The 21,429-nt window shown below is 42.2% G+C and overlaps 1 long non-coding RNA gene across 7 annotated transcripts in view; it reads left to right on the plus strand.

Annotated features, from left to right (window-relative positions):
• The window catches only part of LOC128322746 (uncharacterized), a 103,809-nt gene extending 83,982 nt beyond the window's left edge, over positions 1 to 19,827 (plus strand). For 4 of the 7 annotated variants that reach the window (XR_008305939.1, XR_008305934.1, XR_008305936.1 and 1 more), the window contains 3 exons: positions 1,764 to 1,892; positions 4,950 to 5,174; positions 19,379 to 19,827. This is a non-coding gene — a long non-coding RNA (uncharacterized LOC128322746). Of the gene's footprint in view, positions 1 to 325; positions 412 to 1,763; positions 1,893 to 4,949; positions 5,175 to 19,378 lie in introns of all 7 variants that reach the window. The other 3 variants (XR_008305935.1, XR_008305937.1, XR_008305940.1) reach the window with 3 other exon arrangements.
• Positions 19,828 to 21,429: the final 1,602 nt, after the last annotated feature.

Raw genomic sequence — 21,429 nt, forward strand, 5'->3', positions numbered from 1 at the left:
CTCTACTGGATCCATGAGACCAAAGCAGACTATACTGCTACTGTAATTGCTCACAGATCGTATTTTTTTAAACCCATGGTGTTTTGCAAAATTGTTGGGGAATTTCTGTGCCTCCATATGTGGATATCTCTTGTAAAGCAATATGTTTAGAATTAAGGTACCATTGTTTTTATTTCCGTATTAAAGTTGAGATATTGAGAGTTCATGTTCAAGATCACGAAATACAGATCACTTTTCTGCATGCTTATGGATAAAGTGAGACTAGATTTGTGCAATCGATGGAAGGACTTATATTGTGCTTCCTGAGTTTTATTTCTGTGTTCAGGAGTTCACAATAATGAAGATATATCGAGCAGAAAAATATCAGCATGTAGTCATAGAACACTGTAACAAATGATAATACTAAAACAGGTGGGAAATCTTTTGGCTTAAATAGTGATCATTTTATGTGTGTGAGTATGCATAATGTATGTTGGGGCGGGGGGGGAGGCAAAGAGCCACTTCAAACATTACAAGGCAGTGAGAGAGGAAGCAGAAGTAACTCATGCTTCTTCACCCAACACTTGCAGGTGCTGTCTGAGGGCAGAAATGCCTGTTCCTCTTGTGGTGAGATGTACTTTCTGGTCCTGCACTGTAAATAAGAAGTATTTCTTCACTTGCAGATATCTCACTCTACCCTGGAACATCCACAGAGATGCAGAGAGTCTACTGAACCTATTTACTGCTGAGAACTTGTTTATTGTAGCCCTAACCCTTATATAGGAACGTAGGAAACTGTCCTATACCGAGTCAGACCATTGGTCCATCTAGCTCAATATTGTCTACACAGACCGGCAGTGGCTCTCCAAGGTTGCTGGCAGCAGTCCCTCCCAGCCTTACCTGGAGATGTCAGGGGGGATCTCCCTAGGTAAGGGAAGGTCGCCTACCTGGGGACTTCTGCATGCAGATATTCTGCCACTGAGCATGCAAAGCAGATGCTCCACAACTGAGGTACATCTCCATCCCCATCCCCAAAGATCATAGGAAACTCTCTTATACCGAGTCAGACCACTGGCTCATCTCGATCAGTGTTATTTACCCTGACTGGCAGTGGTTCTCCAAGGTGTCAAGCAGAAGTCTTTCTCAGCCCTACCTAGAGATGCCAGGGATTGATCCTGGAGCCTTCTGCATGCAAAACAGATACTCTGCCACTGAGCTATGGCCCTTTCTGTCTCTCACTTCTCTGAAAAGCTAAAATGTGGCAGGGAAATGCTTTTAATGGATTGTCTGAATAAGTCCTTAGCCAAACTCCTTTAGGCTAGAGTTACTAAGAAGATTAAGCTTTGTTGTCATGAGTACAGAAACTGAGATTTGACAGCAAGAGAATGCTATAATTGGTTAAAACATTTCATTAGAGAACAAATCGAATTATTTGGCTGCAAAGCCCTTTGTTGCCCTCTGCAGCAGGAAAAATCAGAAATCCCATGCATCATATATATAATTCTTTTAAAGGAAAAGACATGATCCATATCCTTAAGGAGCCATCCATTGTTAAGTATTTTAAACTGCAGAAAATGTAATATAATATAAAGTAGTCAAAGATAAAGGTTTGCCGCTAACTATGTAAAATGAAGGGTGATTATGCAGGGAGGGCATGAAACAAATATATAGGGAACATGAAGATGTAATGTGAGTTTGGCTTGGGAAATGCAGGCAGATCACTGCATCTGTGTGCTGGGCAATGTACTACTTAAATTTACTAATAATTATTTTCATCTCCGCAGGTCACAAGGGTGAAACATGGGGTTAAAGAACAAATAATACCTTTTGTTCATTTAGTAGAATTATGGCAAGAAGAGGTCACGAGTGCCAAACTTTTGAAGCACTCGCTTCTAAGTGGGGAGTACACGAAGGTCAGTCCTCCATTTTCTCAATTGGCTCCTCCAAGTATGAAATGCCATACACTCTTCCGCTGCATCATTTCTAAAAATTAGGAAGTCACTGATAAAGCTGCAGAAGGGAAATCATTTGTTGGGTAAAGGAAGTAGTAAGGTGGCTCCATTAGCAAAGTGCCTCACTGCTGCCTCAGCAATTTCAAGCTGATGGGTAGGCAGGTCCTTGTTTAAGTTCCCATAGATTTTTTCTCCCACAAGAGAATAGGCCATCAACTGATGAGTGAGATGTATGCATTATACATGCATTCATAAATGAGAATTGATCAGCCTTTGGAATATTAGATTACTTGGAAATGAACTCATTCTTCTTAGATGCCTTGCCCATTAGCACCACGGGAGTGTCCTGAAGATGGAATCTTCTTAGCCTGCAGGTCAACTTTTACATGCTCTCTTTGATACAGTCCTGGATGCAAAGACAATACAGAAACCGTTCTGTGTAAAAAATATATACTGGGGTGCCATAATAATATCTTCTGGCTTCTTCAACGCAGAAAGACATAGAATAAGGAACTCAAACAATCTGAATATCCTGTTTGCTGCATTGCATTGGACTCTGGCTTAGTTCTCACTTTTCTATATATGTGCTTTGTTAGTCAGGATGTCAGCCACTTACTAGAAAAAGAAACGTGGTGTGAGAATTCTAAAAAGAAATGTGTGAATGTCAGAATGTGTGAATATCTGTACTGCGTCCATGTCCATACATGTGATGAATATTTTTAAAAGCCATCACCAGAACCACAGTCTTCCATTAACTGAACCCATGACCCTAATTATAGTTTGTCACTGACCTAACTAGCAAAGCATCTAGTGTGTCAATGTCAAGGGTGGTTTGATTGTGGTAATTATGTAGTGAGGAAAGGACATTCTGCACATGCCTTCCAAGGTGTATGGGGAGCACAAATGAACTGGACCCCAAGCTGATGGGTGCCAAACTATTCAGTCCTTGATGCATTAGAAGTTGGTTCCCTCTGGTTTGGAGGATCTGGCATTGATCCAGCTTCATCCTGTTGCCCAGACAGAGTGAATTGGCCCTGCCTTTTCTCTTGGAAAGGCTCTGTTTCTTAAATGGGCCTTGCCCGAAATCTTAAGACTGGTAGTTCCCCTGGGACTCCATCGAGTAAGAGGATGAAGGCAGGGCTGCGTTCATGGTGAAGGTGCCGGCTTGAATTCCCTTTGTTTTCTTGGCTTGTGTGTGTTGTGGGGGAGGCACGACACAGGTTCACTTGAGGTCTGGATCCTAGGATTTCCCCATCCTGTCTCATCCTCTGAACTTCCCTCCTCAACCTCAGTGTTCTAACTACCCTGCTTTGAAGCAACCCCAATGATACTGATAGCACAGGACACAATCTCTTTCAGGCCTTGATCTATTGACTTGTTCTGGGTGTAAGATCTTCAATTAGTACATAGACGTCATCTGCCCTAAATGGTTTCTTCAGCCTTTTCAGTAAGGGTGCACAACCTGCCCTTTGTTGGTCCAGATTAGTACCCTCTGTTGCAACAGGAGCTTTTGCATATGTGCTCAGAAACATATATGGATATGGACCTTTACACTTGCACCAAACTCAGCAAGTCCCATTCTCATGTCTGTTGTTCTGTAGGATGGTTGTCATGGTGAAGCAGTGAATAATGAAGCTGATTTTTTTCTGACATGGCTTGGTCTTGTGAATCCTCTGTTGTGAGTTGAAACGATGGCTCCTCAGGTTCTGGAAGACATTCAAGATTGGGGTTGAAGCAGGAGGGTGGGGGTCTTGATCCCAGCATGTGTCAGAGGGTATCTTCACATAGGATGTTTTTTCTCTCACTGATTCTGCATCTTGTGGAAAGGTGCACTGAATGTTGGAGTTTTCACAAGACAGGTCACCACCCTCATAAAGTCATCCTGTGGTAAGTTCTCAGTGTAAAAAATGGCATATGAATTGTCCTCAGGTCCTGTTGATTTGCCCAAGACAGCTTTGCAGTTTGCTTCACAGCTGCTCTCCTGAGACAACAGCAATTTCTGGGTTTGCTTTATTGTTGTAAACCACCTAGAGGCTGCAGTAGTGGGCGGCATACAAATATGATAGATAGATAAATAAATAATAGTCATCTTAACAGATTATGAAGCTGTTCACATGAGCAGACCTATCCGGGCTTGCACAACCCTACCTGGGTAGGGCTGCTGGTGTGGAGCACCGAGATCGATCCTGATCCCGGGGCTACCCCACCAGGTAGCCCAGGTTTTTGCCTCGGGTTATTACAGAGGTAAAAAAAGCATATGAGCGCCATTAAACCCCAGTACCTGGTTGTATGTCTGCGTAGGCTGCCTGCAGTTCTAGGCTCTGTGGTTCTGTGTTCTGGTGGGAAGGTAGGTGCAATCCTGTCTTCCTCCCCAACACCACTCACAGGTTGTGTGGATGACTTATATATATATATTTTCAAAATAATGTTTGAACTTTTGTTACACTCTCTGTATTTTCACAAGTGATGCTATGAATAGTGTTCAGGTTTTTCCTGTTTGATCAGAATTTGAATTTTGCCACATTGATCACAATATACATCTGATTTTAAATGACTCATTCTCCACTTTTAGCTGGCACTAACAGCATTCTAAAGTGATGCACTGGAGATTGGAAAGTGTTTGTATCATCGCTTGTCAAAAATGGTCTTTGTGATAGATTTTATGCCATTTTCCAGATTGGTTGTAATTTCCCCTTTAGGCTTAGTGGAGGCAGCCAGAAAGCAGTCTGCAGTATGTTCAGGGTCTCATTTCTGAAACATTTTGAACAGTTAGCTAACTTTAGCTTGATGATAAGTACAGAAAAGCAATATGTGTGCAACAGAGTATTTTGTATATTTTTCACAAATCCAAAACTGAAAGGTTAGAAAAGGATCACCACTAAGGAATTATTAGCAAGAAGTTAATTATCACATCACACAAAAGTACTGAAGTGGTGTTTCTCTAAAGAGGAAAGATGTGTGTGTGCGGTGGTGGTGGTGGTTGGGTTGTCCTTGATGTGTTGCCTTTGTCTCCTAAAGATCAGTATTGGTCAACTTTTACAGAGGATGTCTTGCCAACACATGGAAATGTATCCCATTTACCTCACCTCTGAAACAGATGTGGAAGCAGGATCATGTAGAAACCTGATGGATGTTGCTTGCTCAATTTTTTTTTAAACCTGAACCTGTCAGGCATTATTAAGGAGAAGGATTAGTTTCTTGTTAACTTAATCACATTTGGAGCATTTAGTCCATTAAGTCCAGGTTAGTCTATTATTCTATAAGGAGCATTGAACTATGTATATAGTACTTCCCTAATTTGGAATTGAAAAATATATTTTTGATGAAACTCCTATAAAAAGTAAAGAGTCAGAGACAGTGTCCAACATCCAGACTAATAAAGCTTGTGCTGTGAATGCTGCACTGATTCTAGTGGGGAGGAGTAATTTTCACTGATCTCCCTTTTCCTCTGAAACCAACTGTGACTGCTGAAAATATGTTCCTGAGGGCTTCATGATCTTCAGGGACATATTTTTGGGATTCACTGTCTGCTCCAGAGGGAATGATGAAAACCACCCCTCTCCCTGAGTACCCTGTACTTTGTTAATCCGGATTTCGGCCAATGTTTATTGTTTTTAATTGACTTTGTGATGTATTTGTGGTTTTATTATTGAAAAGTAATATAAAAATCTCAGATGAACAAAATAAAAAATAAATACTCTGGGGTGTGTGTGCAAACACTTACTTTCTTATCTTGTCAGGAATGTGTATGAATACCAAAACATTATGCCTACAAGAAAAGAGAGATGTAAAATGTAGGTGGTGGGAAGAGAAACAGAACATATGTTAGCTGGTCTAAATTTGCACTCTTAAAATTATGTAGCTATACTTTAGTAAGTCGAGTTCACAGAATATATATCTTTGTTTTCGTTGGATATAAGCAGGACTGTGTATACAGTATATTTAGGGCTTTTTTAAAATTCAAATTTCTGCAGCAAAGTGTATGACCAGAAAAGGTGGACTCTGTGATCTGTGTAATTATGCAAATTAAACAAGTTTGCATATGCATATTTTGCTTTATCGATGCAGCTGTGTGTTTTTTTTCCTTCCAGGAAGAGGGGCAAGGACCTATGCATTTGAGTAGGTACAATGTGGAAGCACCAGCAGTTTATGGACTAGAGCCTCATTGCTCCTTGGTTTGCCATGGGCAATGATGTTCAGAAAGTACAAGAGTTTATTTTTGCCTGTGCACATGATCTGGTCCAGTTTCAGGTAGCTAGGATGAACCTATGGCTTTAAGAAGATTGGCTTGAGATGTGTCTTGTTCCTGGATAGAAAACTGTGATGGTGTGATTACACTCACAGATTCCATCACATTCCACAACAGAACAAGAACCGTTTAACAGAAATGAAACCCCATAACTCCAATTCACATGAGCTGAAGTAGCCCCATGGAAGTGCAACAAGGTCATATAAATATTACTATAACCTGTTGTGCTGTGTACACAACACAACAAAACCTTCCAGTTCATTATAACTTTTCAGGGTGGCACTTGGTGCTGAAGAAGTAGACCTTTTAAACACTTTTCTTTTTGTTGCCTCTAAATATTTCTAGTATCTTGAAGAAAATATATTAATCAGCCCTGTATTTAGTATTGAGAGGTGTTTGGCTGTCCTTGGGTGGTCTTGTAAACTGTAATTATTCTTGTTTATCCGTAAGTAAAAGGTTGGGTCAAAAGTCTTCCTTGAATGAATTCTCAGTCCTGTGAGGATTTATATTCCGTTTTGTTACAATGCGCATATATAAAATCTCCAGGATAAACTTTTGGTTACAGGGAGCAGTGTTTAGGCATTTAATCTGCTACTTAACGTATAGAATTCATGACAGTTTCCTGTCAGCATGATTTAACATGTATGTGCTGAAGAACAGCATTGCAATGGTCTTGAGTGTGCAAGTGTAAAGGCCTAACCCTGAGGTCAGTCACCTCATCTGAGGTCAGTCACCTCATCTGGAAATCTGTGAAGGACTTGACTAAAGGCTGGATTGAACCCTGCCTGAGCTGAGTCGGAAATGAAGTGTGTGCATTCGTGGTAAATGCCACCATTTGGCTAACAAGGAAATACTTTTACTCAGAGAAGGTTTAGATTGCATTCTGCACTAACTAGTTGATTTCTCTGGTGGCCAAACATCTTTCACACCAGCTCACTACCATTTCCTTGCCAAAGGCCAACATCTGGGAGGTGTAGCCTTTTCTCAGCTCCCAGGGAAGTCACTGTGCCTCAATTTAAGGAAACAATCATACTGAGCAGCACTTAAATTAGCACCACAGACCTACAGTTCCAACCCATGTTAGATTTCTGGGTATGTTGCACCCAGAAGAGTCTTTTCACTCTTAGTGCACTCTCAAGTATTAAAAGTGAAATTACTCTCTAAATCTTGTAATTCTAAATTACTGTTCTTTCTGAAGTGAAGGATTCTACTGCATTAGGAACCCTCCACTGTTCCGTTTTTTACTTCCAGATTTTGTACAGGGTGCTGTGCATGCACAGTTTGCTACAGCTTTCTGCTAATTAGTGTCTCTCCCCCACACACGATGAAACATGGCAAGGATGTCATCTTGGTTAATTGTAGATATGGTTGCTTCAAGATGCGTTTGTGTGGTGTTTTGCCAAGGGCATCAGCACATCAGTGGAATGTTGCATATAAACAGTCTTGATACAGGCATATCCGTACATCAAGATTGCCTTTTTTTTTGGCAGTGTTTTATCAGTGAGTGAGTGTGCATCAATGCAGAAGGGGGATTGATGCAAATGAAGGGACTGAAAGCTGTAGCACACTGTCTATGTTCCACCTCTGGAATTAATTTTAGAAATTCTCCTAGTTCATCTAGAATCCAGGAGGAGTGGGACCCATGGCATAGTGAAACAAGAAAAGAAGAGAAGAAACCTACTAATTCCTTTAAAAAAATAAGGCTGGCAGGGGACCTGATGTCCCCCAGTCCCAAAATATGGAGGGAACTTGACATTGGCATGCAGACAGCCACATATCTCAGTTGGCTGGAAGTAACCAAGTTGAGCCAGAGGTATGCCTCCTGTCCAGACCTCCCAATGAGGCCCTGGATGCGATTGCAGCCTGCCTTGTGCTGCCCCTTGATGGAGGGGGGCTTTTTAAAAATTCAAATGCTTGACCCATCCTCTTCTACATGTACAGTTCTGTTCATATGGAAAGTGATTCCCCAAGGAGATGCAGAAGAGCATCCTTTCCCAGCTTGATTGCCTAAAATATATTCTTTCAAAGCTTTGTAAAAAAAAAAAATCTAGCTTCTGCAAACTTGCTTTGCATGGCAGCTAAGTCTCATCAGCTACTAAGAGGGAATTGTGTTGTAAAATAGCTACAGTGTATTGGAGAGGCTATTCTCAGTAAGAGGCAGCGTCAGGTAAGGAGGTATTACTTTCATTTGCTATTCTTCAAGTTTCTAGGATGTTGTACTTTATTTGGCATGTAAGTCACACTGTGGCACAGTAAGAATTAGTTCTCTCTGCATGCTAATTCTGTCTTTGAAAACATCCCCTGGGGTATCACTTTTCCAATTAAAATGTGGATATGGCTACTTTTCTGCCTTACAGCTCTTTTGTTAAGATGCTGGCCCTGAATAACTCAGTAAGGCGCTCCGTTATTAACGGTACCTGAGGGCTGTTGGATTTACAGCCCTGTGTTCTTTATCAATGGCCACTTGGAGAGAAATGATGACATCTTTCTTACATAAGGCATGAAAAACCTGTGGCAGCCAGGATAGCAATGGAAGGACTGATAGTGATGATTGGATTTGGAAAGCCTGAAACATGCCACTCTCTTGTTACAGAGTTGCGTTATTTAAAGGTAGAGGGTTTAATTGGGGAGGAGGAAACCTTTTAAAGCCAGTGGAAATCCTTGGCAAAGTTTTGGTCACTCAGAAACTTGTGATCATTTCTATACTGAATGATTTCCTAGTTTTATGTTGTACTGTTTTGGTTTATACTGCTTGTAGCATGTTTGTCTTTCTTAACCCCATATCTCATGCGTATTGTATGACTGTGCGTACATTAATCAAGCACTAGTTCAGTGAATGAACAGGACAAGTAGGTCTGTGCCCACTGGCTTTGCCCCAGTTAGCATGTGCAATGGCTATCACTCTGCTATCTGTGCATTTGGTAGAATGCCTGAAAGATCTATGTACATAGAACTGTATACACGCTGGTCCTTTTCACACATCCTGGCAAATGTATAGAAATTGCTGACATAGCCATAAGCTGCACCATTGTCAAGATAGCAGGGGCAAAGCTATCACTGTGTGTCCGCATGTGGAGAACACAGGTCACATGGGGGTAAAAAGAGATTATCTTCATGCACAGCACAGAGATAGGCAAGAGTTTCAAAAGTATAGAATTTAGCCTGCAGCACATCTTATGGTCTTGCTTGTGGATTCTTTTGAGGCTTTCATTAATATTTTGAACAGATAATTTGACTTTTAATGGTTTGGTGGCGCCTTTTGGTCTTGAACAAACAAATCATGACTGAGCCTTGTGAGTTAAACCAAGATTTCTGTCCACTAGTACTTCATTATCCTGTAAATGTTAGCATTGATGTTTATACTCTTACAATCTAGGTCAGATTTTACTATAGTAAGTATAGTAATTCCTACCTGTACAGGTGAAACTCGGAAAATTAGAATATTGTGCAAAAGTCCATTAATTTCAGTAATGCAAATTCAAAGGTGAAACTGATATATGAGACAGACGCATTACATGCAAAGCGAGATAAGTCAAGCCTTAATTTGTTATAATTGTGATGATCATGGCGTACAGCTCATGAAAACCCCAAATCCACAATCCCAGAAAATTAGAATATTACATGGAACCAAGAAGACAAGGATTGTAGAACAGAATTGTAGTTTCCAGACTACATACAAAGGCAGCCCCACGTAGGGCGCATTACAGTATTCAAGCCTTGAGGCTACCAGCACATGTACCACTGTTTTAAGGTTATTCACCTCTAGAAACGGACGTAGCTGACGTATCAGCCAAAGCTCATAAAAAGCGCTCCTGGCCACCACCTCAACCTGAGAAACTGGGGAAAGCTTTGGGTTCAGGAGCACTCCCAAGCTACGTACCTGATCTTTCATGCCTCTTTTGCTGTGTGAATTGAGCCTATGTACATTTTTGTCTATGTATGCAAAAGGCAAATTGAGCTGCTAACGGGGGCATGGCCTCAGTAGGCAGGATATAGTGACATGTTATGCCCACCTACACAAGTAGGGCGGGAGAAGGGCAGGAAGGGTTTGGGGCAGCAAGAGGAGCTTCTGTTGTTCCTGCTTTGGCAGTGAAGTGTGCATATACCATTTTGTCTGGTGACAAGGAATTCTCCACTCTGAAACTCATGCCAGCAGGGTTATTAGAAACATAAATCAGACCTAAGCACTGAATAAATCCACCTAGCCTTTCAGACAATACAAAGCTACATTTACTACATTAAAGCATTATTATAATAATGACAATATGATAGGATTGATGAGGTCTGTAAGCAGCAATGACCACCCTGCACTTAAACAGTGAGATGAATTACTGTCTGTAGTATTAAAGTGCATCTGTCTGTTGAAAGCACTTACAGTTGTTGACCAGATTTCTTAAACCTTTGCATTTGGAACTGTGAGAGCTGCATTATAGAACTACAGCAGGCTTTGAACAGGAAGCCATAGATTATTATTTTTCCTTTATAAGTTGTACTTTTATTCTTCATCCCTTTGATTCCCCTCTGAAAACAATATGGAGACCAAAATGTTGGGTGGCTAGTTGACAGTCCACAACCTGAGTCACTGATGACTGGTTGCCTTGTGGCACAAATTAATTGTTTCCATCTGTCTTTTTCTTTTGGTTTTGTAACTAATGTTTCTCTTGTCAAGAAGACATTTAAAGAACATGCACATTGTTTCCAAATTTGCCACCTGTGCCGTTCTGTATATGAGACAAAAATAGCAAGACAGCCACTAATGAAAGCCAGATCACCAGTCCCTACACTTTGCTCCATCTATGTTAGACCACAGGAATTCATTGCGCTACCTGGCCAAGCACTAATATCAGGGAAATGTGATGTCTCTTCAGTCACTGAACATTGGTCAATGGCTACACTCCAGCTGCTGCTTGCTTACTTTCCAAGAACATGTGATTGGGCCTTGCACATATTTAAAGCAGAGTTGATCTCGGATAATTCCATGCCAGATGAAAATATTTGCCTATGGATAAATGTGCTGTGTCCACCCATTTGGCCTCTGAAATATGCTTCCTGGAGACAACCTAGTGACTAAGGCATGTTTGTAAGTGGGGAAGTGCTTGCAGAAGTCCGAAGATCAGCCTACATAGCACAGGAATAGCCATCTGAAAGTTCCCTGACCACCTGAAGGCCAGGAAAAAAAAAGGGTCATTGCTCATTTTCATGTCACATCATTTAAATGCAAAGTATAAGCTGTTCTCTGCCTCGCAGGACCAACCATGCCATGAAGTAAGGGGAAGCAGTGTGCTTCTCATGGTAGATTTGGGGAGCATTTGTTGAATTAGCTTTCTTTCTTGTAAGTGAACTTGCTTAGTATCCGTGTGTGTGTGTGGCGGGGGGGGGGGGGAGGACAGGACCTGAAGCGGCCCCAAGTGTTATTCCATGGCTGTACATGTTGCTGTTCAACCTGCGGGCCTACTTGTCTTTGTTGCAGTCCTCCAGCTTGCTTCCAAAGGTAAACATATCCTCTCGGTGGGTAGGATGTTTCTGCATCCCAGCATTGCTTCCCCTTTTCTGGGTGAGTCTGGAGTGATAGTGTCTCTGATTGTTTCACATGCTGCCTCTGTGTGTTCACATATGATGGCTGCATTGGGCCAGTGATGAGCTGGTTGTGCTGTTGTATCCCACCAGGAGAAGTGAGAAAAGAACAGAGAGATACTGTGCAGATGGCATCCACTGATACCAGGCTTAGTGAAGCTGACATGTTCTGGTTGCTGCTGTTGTGATCCTTTTGGCTTTTGTTCTGTGGGCTGAAATCCTTGCTTCCGCAAGGTCAGATCAGATGCTTCTGAATGATTTACTTGTTCTAAACACTTGGTTTGACATTGTGGGACAAGCTGGTTTCATCTGCCCTAACTTGGGAGCATGGAACTATGCAGTGCTTCGGAATTCTGAACTTGCAAGGGGAAACAAAAATGAAGTTTCCAGGGGCTGAATTCAGATGTACAGCAGAACCGTGGATCTAGTGGACCTGCAGTTCCACACTCCTGCTCCGTTCCAGGTCCGGACCTACCGAAGTCTCTCTTTCTGCAGTTTAACTGATTGCAGCGAGGCAGAGGAGCTGGCTATGTGGGCTTCCTTCTTTCCTGAAAGACAGCCTGGGCAGCCAATAGGAGCCAGAGCGAGGGAGGAGTTTCCTCCCTCCACTCCGATTTGAGGCAAAGGACATCTGAAGCTCCCAGTTTGGACGTACCACAGGACGTACTGCAGGACATACCACAGGAATACAGTTAACAGCAGCAAAACTAACATAAAACCAAAAGTGACAATTGCAGTTAGGGGAGGGAAACCGTGGGTCCCTTTTGCTTGTTTAACCTTAATTGCCCAGTTTCGTACATTAAAGTTTGGGAACTGGCAGTGAAGGGACTTCTGGTTCTGCTGTATGTCTGAACCTGCCTCGTCATAGGGATTCTATTCATTTTGGGGTAGTTTTGTACCCTGTGTCATATTTTTATTAATAACATACAATAACTATAACTGATAAGGGGCCATACTGGTGAATATATTGAGCCCATTCTCACGATCAGCCCTACCTGGGCAAGTCCTGGCCGACCTAGGTAGGGCTGGCTGCCTGGGGCACCAGGATCACTTCTGATCCTGCTGTTCCTCCCCTGGATAGCCCTGATTGGCTGCCCAGATTTAAAGCGAGGTAGGATGACAAGCATGCGCCTCCTACATCATCGCTGGTGGTCTGGGGCACGGCACTTCCAGCAGCCCTCTTTATGACAGAAGTGGGGGGAAGGAGCAGCCAGGCAGTGCACAGCTTCTGTCTTTGCACCGCGCTGCTTTGTGGTGCATTATGGGATACCTGGCAGTTCTGGCTTGCTCCCCCCCCCCAATCGCTGCTGGGCTTGCCGCCATGCCGTTCATGTGGGTGCGTGGGTGGCAGAGCCCAACGGAGGCTCTGATCATGTGGGAGAGAGCAGATAGATTCCTGCCTCCCCTCCCTCCAGCCCACCCCAGTTTGCTCATGTGAAAAGGTAGGTAAGGGTTTGACAACAAGAGCATGGCTGGGAGTGCAGTAGTTTACTTGTTTCCTCACCTTTACTCAGGGGTAGAAATATACTGCTCTCTATATTTCACTAGGGAGCTCATTCCAAAGCCTTGGGGCAGCAATGGAGAAGGCCCGTCCCTGAGTAGCCACCAGACGAGCGGGTGGCAAATGCAGACGGACCTTTCCTAATGATCTCAATGGGCAGTGGGATTCATGATGAAGAAGATGTTCTCTTAAATGCAGGATAAAGTTGTGCACCCACACTTTGGGAGCGCAACTTACATTGGAAACAATCCAAGATGAGCTCCCAAAGTGTGGGTGTACAACTTTAAGTACTTGAATAATTGCACTCTTGCACAATACCACTGGTGATGCCTCAGACACTCGTTATAACATGGGTAGAGGGGAAATGCAGGCATAAGTCTGCGCAACATGTCAGCACTGTCACTGTAGAATAGGCCCAAGGCTGCAGCTGCAAGAGTCATGACAGTGTCTTCTGGAGCCTTGAAAGAGACCCTATCATTGATACCTCCCTGAGATCTGGAGGAAATGTTTGTGACTTCGTTTCCTTCATATTGAACCAGTGCCAGTAATTACAGGTGAATGGCAGTGCAAATGTATGTTCTGGATGCCTATAGCTTCTTCTCAAGCCAGTAAATTTGGCAACTACTCAGAAGGGAAGTACTCATTACAGAACTTGCTGGGCTGAAGTTGCCAATAGTTGTTGAATAAAAAAATCTCAGCCAAAAGAAACATCCAAGATAGAAACAAAATATCTGTTTCTGCAGTTTATAGTCCAAGTATTTCCATGGGACAACAGCAAGAACAAAAAAGCCAAACAAAAGCAACCCTCCCCAACTCCAACATGCTAGTTTGAACAGTCGGCTTTAGTATAATCCAGGAACTGAGACATTGGGGGTGGGGGGAGGGAATCATAAACACACACACTCGTAAACGGAAATATTCAGAAATGCTTATATTATTCAGAGTACACTTCAAAATAAAGCATTAATGGGAATGACTGATAAGTTCAAACAGCCATATGTTTAAACGTAACACATGTTTTAAAATTTGCATTCACACACACTTGAATATACTAACTTCCACACAACTTTGACTAATTGTGTGCAGGACTGCAACCTTGTGCCCCAGTGTCCTGTGAGCTGCAATGTGTTCATGGAGATGTGAAAGGTAGGCCTGTGCAAATATTTGGCTCTACATAGCCAATCCCAAATAATTTTGCACAACCTTGCTTGTTTGCACTACACAGAGACAAGCGTTCCCAATGAACACTACCATATAGGACCTAGATACCTAACTGCCTCTCTACTGGTTTTGAGGACCCCTTGAAAAGCACGGAGCCCTGCTGCATTCCAACTCTATCTTGAAGGTCTGGAAGAAGAGTCCTTTCCAAAGCTTTCCCTATAGCGCTCTTTCCCTTTCTTCTCCCTGTAGTGCCAGGAAAGGCACAGGCTTGTGTGTGTGTGAATTGTGCCTGCCACCAGGGGGTGAGTGGAGTGGAGCAGGTGAGCGGTGGCGGCGAAGGGGAAATAGTGGCTGGGCATCGGGGTTCTGGGGAGGCTCCCCAGAGCGTTTGGAGGCCCCCCAGGAGGCATGACACCATGGACCCCAACCTCGTGGTCCGTGCCTAAACACGCCACTGTTTGCACCTTTCCCAGCATTTCCCAGCATTTCAGGGGAAGAAGGAAAGTAAATGTCTTCCAGGTTTCACTTTAAAAGTGAGGCTGCAGAAGATGCTGGTCCCTCTCCACACTCCCAGAAAATAAAAGTAGAGCCAGCCTGTCTTTTACCTGTGTCAGCAAGTACCTACAGAGGTGGGGTGGGGGGTGGTTTGACAAAATGGGGAAGGGTGAGTGTTGAAGAGGCCAAATTGCTTGGAAGTGAATTAGCTGAATACACAGAATGCACACACACACACACACACACACACACACTTCTTTAAGGAGTTCAGGAAAGCATATTTGATTCTTTCCCATCCTACTTTATCCTCACAACAATCACGTGAGGTAGATTGGGCTGAGAGATAACGAGATGGCAATGGTTAACCCCTCCTGTATTCTACCAAAGTCAACCACAGGGCTCTGTGGTCGCCAGGCGCAAACATTGACTTGATGGCACACTTTACTTTAAGGTCCTCTAGTGAGTTTTATAGGTGAGTGGGCATTTCAATCCAGGTCTCCCTGCTCCTAGTTCAGTACTTTAACCATTAGACCACATTGCCCTTCAGTAGGACTGTGGCACATATTCGGTTCCAAATGTTCTTTGTGCATGCCTTTGTGTGCACAGAGCTACCCCTCCATTGAAGCATGTAGGAAAGTAATCATGTACAGAAACTGTGTTTATCAGAGACTTCATGTCCCCCTTAAGGCATACCAGGATTGGGGCATAAATATTTTTTCCAGATGTGAATCCATATTTTATGGTGCATTTGAAATTGTAATGTCTTCTGTTTCTACTTAGCAGCAATATTTATTCTGAACTTTTTTCAGAGCACTATCTCAACATAACATTAGAAATGCATTCAATTTGAGATTTTCTCCATTTCTTTTAAATATTATAACTCGATTAAGCCAACTGTAGGCTTATTTCTCTCCTTTTCTTGATGATCATATATTCCTGTTAAACTCTGAAACAAATGGCATGTATAAAAATGAACATCTTACAAATCTAGTATTATTTAATCACTTGTTAAATCTCTCAATTCCCGTTACACTTTACTGGTGTGTCAAAACTATCTCCATTTATATACTACAGCAGATTTTCTTGAAATTCAATTCTATGCTTCATCCCAGACTTAACAAAAACATCCATTTACATGGGGAGATTAAAAAAATAAAAATAAAACAACCTAAGTCCACCAATATCTTTTCTGTCTGTCAGCATCTCTAAAACATTTCTCATGTCTAGACACCATCAGAGACCCGTTGCTGATGCAATTAAAATAAACATGTGACAAAGAAAGATGCCCAGATTAATGCCATGATTGCCATAAACATTGATATAGATTTCTTACACATCCGCACATTATGTGCACCTCCATAAGGTACATAGAGGAGATAACATGCTATTTCAGCACTTCTGGTCTCAGCAGTTTGCATGCGCCATCTGCTCTCATCCTGGTCTTTCACTTATTTAGAGAGAAGAGAGTAACCACCTCAAGAACACTGCAGTCTGCTTGACCAAATTCCTCTTGTGAATGCCAGGATAAAACCTTTCTCTGTGATGTGTTAGGATTTTGTTTGTTTATTTGTTTTACTTGCATGAATTCCGCCCCCCCCCCCGCCTTAACATAGGAGAGCTATCCCCCAGTGGTATAGGTCACTCTACCACCTCATTCTGCTGCATGTGGACCAGACTGCAAGTTTCATTTTATTGCTGCATTTCCAGTGCTCAGGTTTATAAAGATTATTTAGGATTTTAAACCCCAGCATTCAAAGTGGTAACCCTTAAGTTACAGGAAAGTAGATTTTGGTTGAACATTAGGAGAAACCTTTTCATAATAAGAGAAGTTTGACAATTGAGCCATTTATCTGGGTTTCAGGTGGGCTTTCCCCCCTGGGGAGTCTTCAAGCCGAGACTGGATAACCATCTGTTGGGAGTGCTCTAGCTCTAAATTTCCAGCATCAAGCAGGGTTTAGATTAAATGACCAATAAGACCCCCTCCAACTCTATGATTCTATATTTTCCCCATTCCTCCCAGTTTCTTATCATCCATGGAGATCACTGATGAAGATTATCAAACAGTACTGGACCCAGGGCTGGCCCCCATGAAATTTCACTTAATAGAAACATCTCCAGCTTGATGCCAATATATTGATGTTCCCTCTCTCAACCAAATGTGTTGCCACTTTATGTACACTCCTTCCTGGTGATGGATGGAAGGTAGGGATGTACATGAACCTGTTTGGAGGCCCTTTTACAGGCCTCCGAACAGGTTCGAGCACTGGGTGAGGTATGAAGTTTGAAGGTGGGAGAGTGTCTGACTTTAAGGGTGTGGGAGGGTGCACTTACTCCTCCCTCTGCTTTCCCCCTGCCGGCATCTGGTATTTTACAGGTCCTATGGGGTGGCAGCGTACTTCCCTGCCACCCCACTTGCTATTTGGCCAGAAGTAGCTGGCGCGTGTGTGCCCGCCGAGTGCGCACACATGTTGTGGGCATGCAGGCACTCACGATGTGCACCAGCTACCTCCAACCACTTCCGGCCAAAGAGCAAATGGGGCAGCAGGGAAGTTTGCTGCCACCCCGTAAGATCTGTAAAAATACCTGGGGGGAAGCAGACCTGTAAAACACAGAGGGGGGGAGCGGAGGGAGAGGTAAGTGCCCCCTCCCCCATTCTCCATTCATTCTCGCCATTAATAGCAATAGCAATAGCACTTACATTTATATACCGCTCTATAGCTGGAGCTCTCTAAGCGGTTTACAATGATTTTAGCATATTGCCCCCAACATTCTGGGTACTCAGAATTAAGCCATCCGCATCTGGTTCCATGCACATCCCTAATGGATGTATGGATGTATGGATAAATAATGGTTGAGTGAATTACATACCTGGCCCAGAGTGCAATAATTCACACTGTCTTCGTGGATAGCTCACATCTAATGACTTTGTTGAGGTTAATCTTATAAAAACTACCTGGAACTTGAACTAGCAACCCATTTTGCTCTGTTTAAACTGTCTGTGTCTATTGGGAAGTAGCACAGGCTCAGAGAGCTCCCGCACCACATTTTGCACATAAATTGCATGGCAGAATCATCAAGCTGATTACATACTGCTGTCTTTTGCCTGTATTTATCACCTTGAGTAATGGGGTAAATACAGAGTGCATCCTCAAAAACAACCTCTAAACCAGAGAAGCTGTAATAAAGTATAATTCAGTACCTTGTGTTCAGCTGCACAGAAGCTTGTGGGGCATGCAAAAATTAGGTGTTGATCTGTCTCCATAAGGACATTAATCACTATGGCTAGGCACATCTGTGTACCACAACCTGGTGCAAAGAGTTATTGTGAGTGTTCCAGAATGTCAGCAGGCACTGTATATGGCTGAAGATCGATTGCCAACAAAAGAGAGAATAGCAACAAGCAGATCATTGACAAGTTTATCATGATAAAGTTTTGATTATTCAAAGGCATGCATCTTAAACCAGCAAAGCAAATGTATGCATGGAAGTAGATCTCCTAACATGATCTCTCTTCTGGATTTGAATAACTTATGTGTAGGACATTCTACCAAAAAACCCCACAGGGCTCTGTGAGCGCCGGGAGTCGAAATCGACTTGACGGCACACTTTACCTTTAGGACAGCGCTTAAGGTGCTGATGGTGGTGTTGCATCTAACATCTTCATGTGCACATCTTTAAACAGATGACCAGTGCTGGTAGGTCTGACAGCACTGATTGCTACTGAGGGTTGTCTGAATAAAGTCTCCCCCTTGGAGACATCTGCTAGCCCTGACTGTCCATGAAGCTGCAAAGAGAGAAAGCAAGAAAGTCTGATCTGGAATTCAAGTAAACTAGCCCTATGGGGTGGATGGGTACAAATGTTAGAAATAACATTTATGTACAAATGTTAGAAATAACAAACTACTACATTCCTTCAGGAAGGTTCTCTTATTTTCCAAATTCTTAATTCTTTCCACTGGTAAAGGCCTCTCTCTCTTTCCACAAATGTGGAGGAAGATATCAGCTGAATAGTCCCTCACGTTATCAGTGTTTTAAAAGGGTTGATAGCAAGGTCAAATGCCTCTTCCATCTGTTTCTTATCTTTTAGCGAGCTTTGGCTGTACACATTGCTTTGGACTCAATTCATGGAATAGAATATAACAATTAATATAATAAAATTGATATTAATTATAGTCGAGACCTTTGGAATAACGAATTTGAATATCCCATTCTTCCTGAATCAGTGGTGTATGGTTCTGAATGTAGTAAAATATTTTTCACTTGATTTAAGAATGAGGTTGATATCAACAACTCATATTTCATATGTATTGGACTCCCCAGAAAATATTTGACAAGGGTTGGTTACAGTCTCCTGTTTGTGGGAGGTATAGTTTAGAAACTGGAACATTTACTGATATGGTTTGGTATTGATCTATTATTACTTCAATTTGCTTGGATATTCATAAGATTCATATTATGTCTTGACAGCAACCTCTCTTTGTTAAGGATGCATATGTGCTATTAGGAATAGATGCTATGGAATTTATCCCTACACCAAGAATTATGGATCTTTTGAACATGGGAGTTGTGAAGAGGATTATTATACAACACTGGAAGGACAGATCTACCCCTGAACATCTATTGTGGATATCTGAGATATGTTCCTTGATGACGTTTGAACTGGTGTTTTGTATTTTAATGGAATGGCAAAGGAGGAATTTTTAGCAATCTGGTATAATTTTAATTAGCGTTTTGAAGTCTGATGATAAATATCCCCCACAAATATTAGTATTATTTACATTCTATATATATGTTTAACAGCATTCTTTTTTCCTTTTCTGTTTGATTCCTGATTTTTTCCTCTTTTTTATTATGTAATTATGTATGCATATCATCAGGATTTTTGTTGTTGTTTCTTTAATTGAAATAAAGGAGGAAAAAACCCAAATGTGTATTAGGAAGAACTGAGTTTTTAGGGAAAGAGAACTCTGAGGTGACGGGGGGGTGGGGAAAGGCACCTCTTCCCCTGCAGAGAGCAGTAATTAATCAATCATCTTTATTATGGTCAAAGACCAGCACAGGATATAGTACAGATACAATGAAATAAAAGAGCATGTGGCAATTATATTAATTACATTAAAATTATTATAAACCAGATTATCTTAAGTAGGTACAAAATAAATTGCTGCAAATTAATAAACTATAAAATACAACTCTAAAAATTGTGGGGTGACTAGTAAAATAAGATAAAATAAGGGTAGAATTATTAGTAATAAGATAAAATCCTAATTACTAAGAAACAATATGATTAATAAAATACAATCCTAAAAGAAGTAGAGATTAAACAAGGATAAGCATATAGGTACAACTATTTATAAAAGTAAAGCATTTAAAAGTACAAAATAGTTAAAATAAATATAATAGCTAAAATGTGATGTAGAGCAACTAATTAAAATTAGGCGATCAAGTAAAATAGTCAGTAGTTATATATCTGCTACACGGGGTATGGGCTAGCAGTCAGGGTCCGGTGGATCTTGCACACTGCCATGCAGAACTTGGCAGCATTGTGCGTGAAGGTCAAGAGCAGCATCTTGACTAAGGTGACCAGGGTATCTGAGAAGCCGAGGGAGTATGTTGTAAATCTGTTGGCATGGCTGACCTGGCAGGATTTACGATCCCTTCAGCTCTATTTCTGTGAGTCAAAATAAAGTTCTGTAGCTAAGAGAAGCAGCTTAGCTGCACGAACGGAAGCGAAGAATGACTCTCAAGATAAAGTATTATAAACAAAAGAAAATCCCTTGAAACTAAACTAGGTACCCCCCTCTACAATAACTGAGTAATAACTGAAATAACGGAGCAAGGAAGAACAGAACAAGGATAGGCTGAAACAGGGAAGATTGAGAAAATACAAATACAAGGACACTGTCTGCGAAAAAAGGCAAAGTTGCTGACAGTGCTGACTTAGAAACCGCGTCAGCTTGATATAGGGCTCGAGATAACCGCCAGCCAATCAGGCTTTCCTGACTCAGCATTTCTATTGCCTCTCCTGTGAGATCTTGCGCCTGTGTGTCTCCCAATGCACCTTTCTCTTGAGATGCCTTCTTTGCACAGGTGAAATTCCAGCTTCCTCCTGATCAGACTCCTCAGCCCTCATCTCTGTCAGCTGTCCAGATTCCCCTGTCTGTTGCCGACCCCGCTCAGCTTCAGCGTTTGTTCTCACAGCCAAATCCTCCTGCTGTGCTTCTGAGCCTGTTCTCCCAACCAAGTCCTCCTGTTCCTCCTCTGACACTTCTGACTCAGAGGTCTGAGCTATGACAGAGTATGAGTTTGTCACAGCTGTCTTTATAAGAGGAACAAGAGGAGTACATGATCTATGGTTTCCACCTCCCCAGAGTCCCTGGGGCAAAGCCTTTCCATGAATAGGATCTTCGTGTATTTGCCTTCCAGGACAGTGGAGGGAAAGGCTTGACACTGGGCAAAGGTGAACACCCTTCTGTGGCTTGGTATTTCCAATTGTGTCAAATATGCAGACGATGAAT

Source organism: Hemicordylus capensis, chromosome 4, assembly GCF_027244095.1.
Source record: "Hemicordylus capensis ecotype Gifberg chromosome 4, rHemCap1.1.pri, whole genome shotgun sequence".
Taxonomy (NCBI): Eukaryota; Metazoa; Chordata; class Lepidosauria; order Squamata; family Cordylidae; genus Hemicordylus; species Hemicordylus capensis.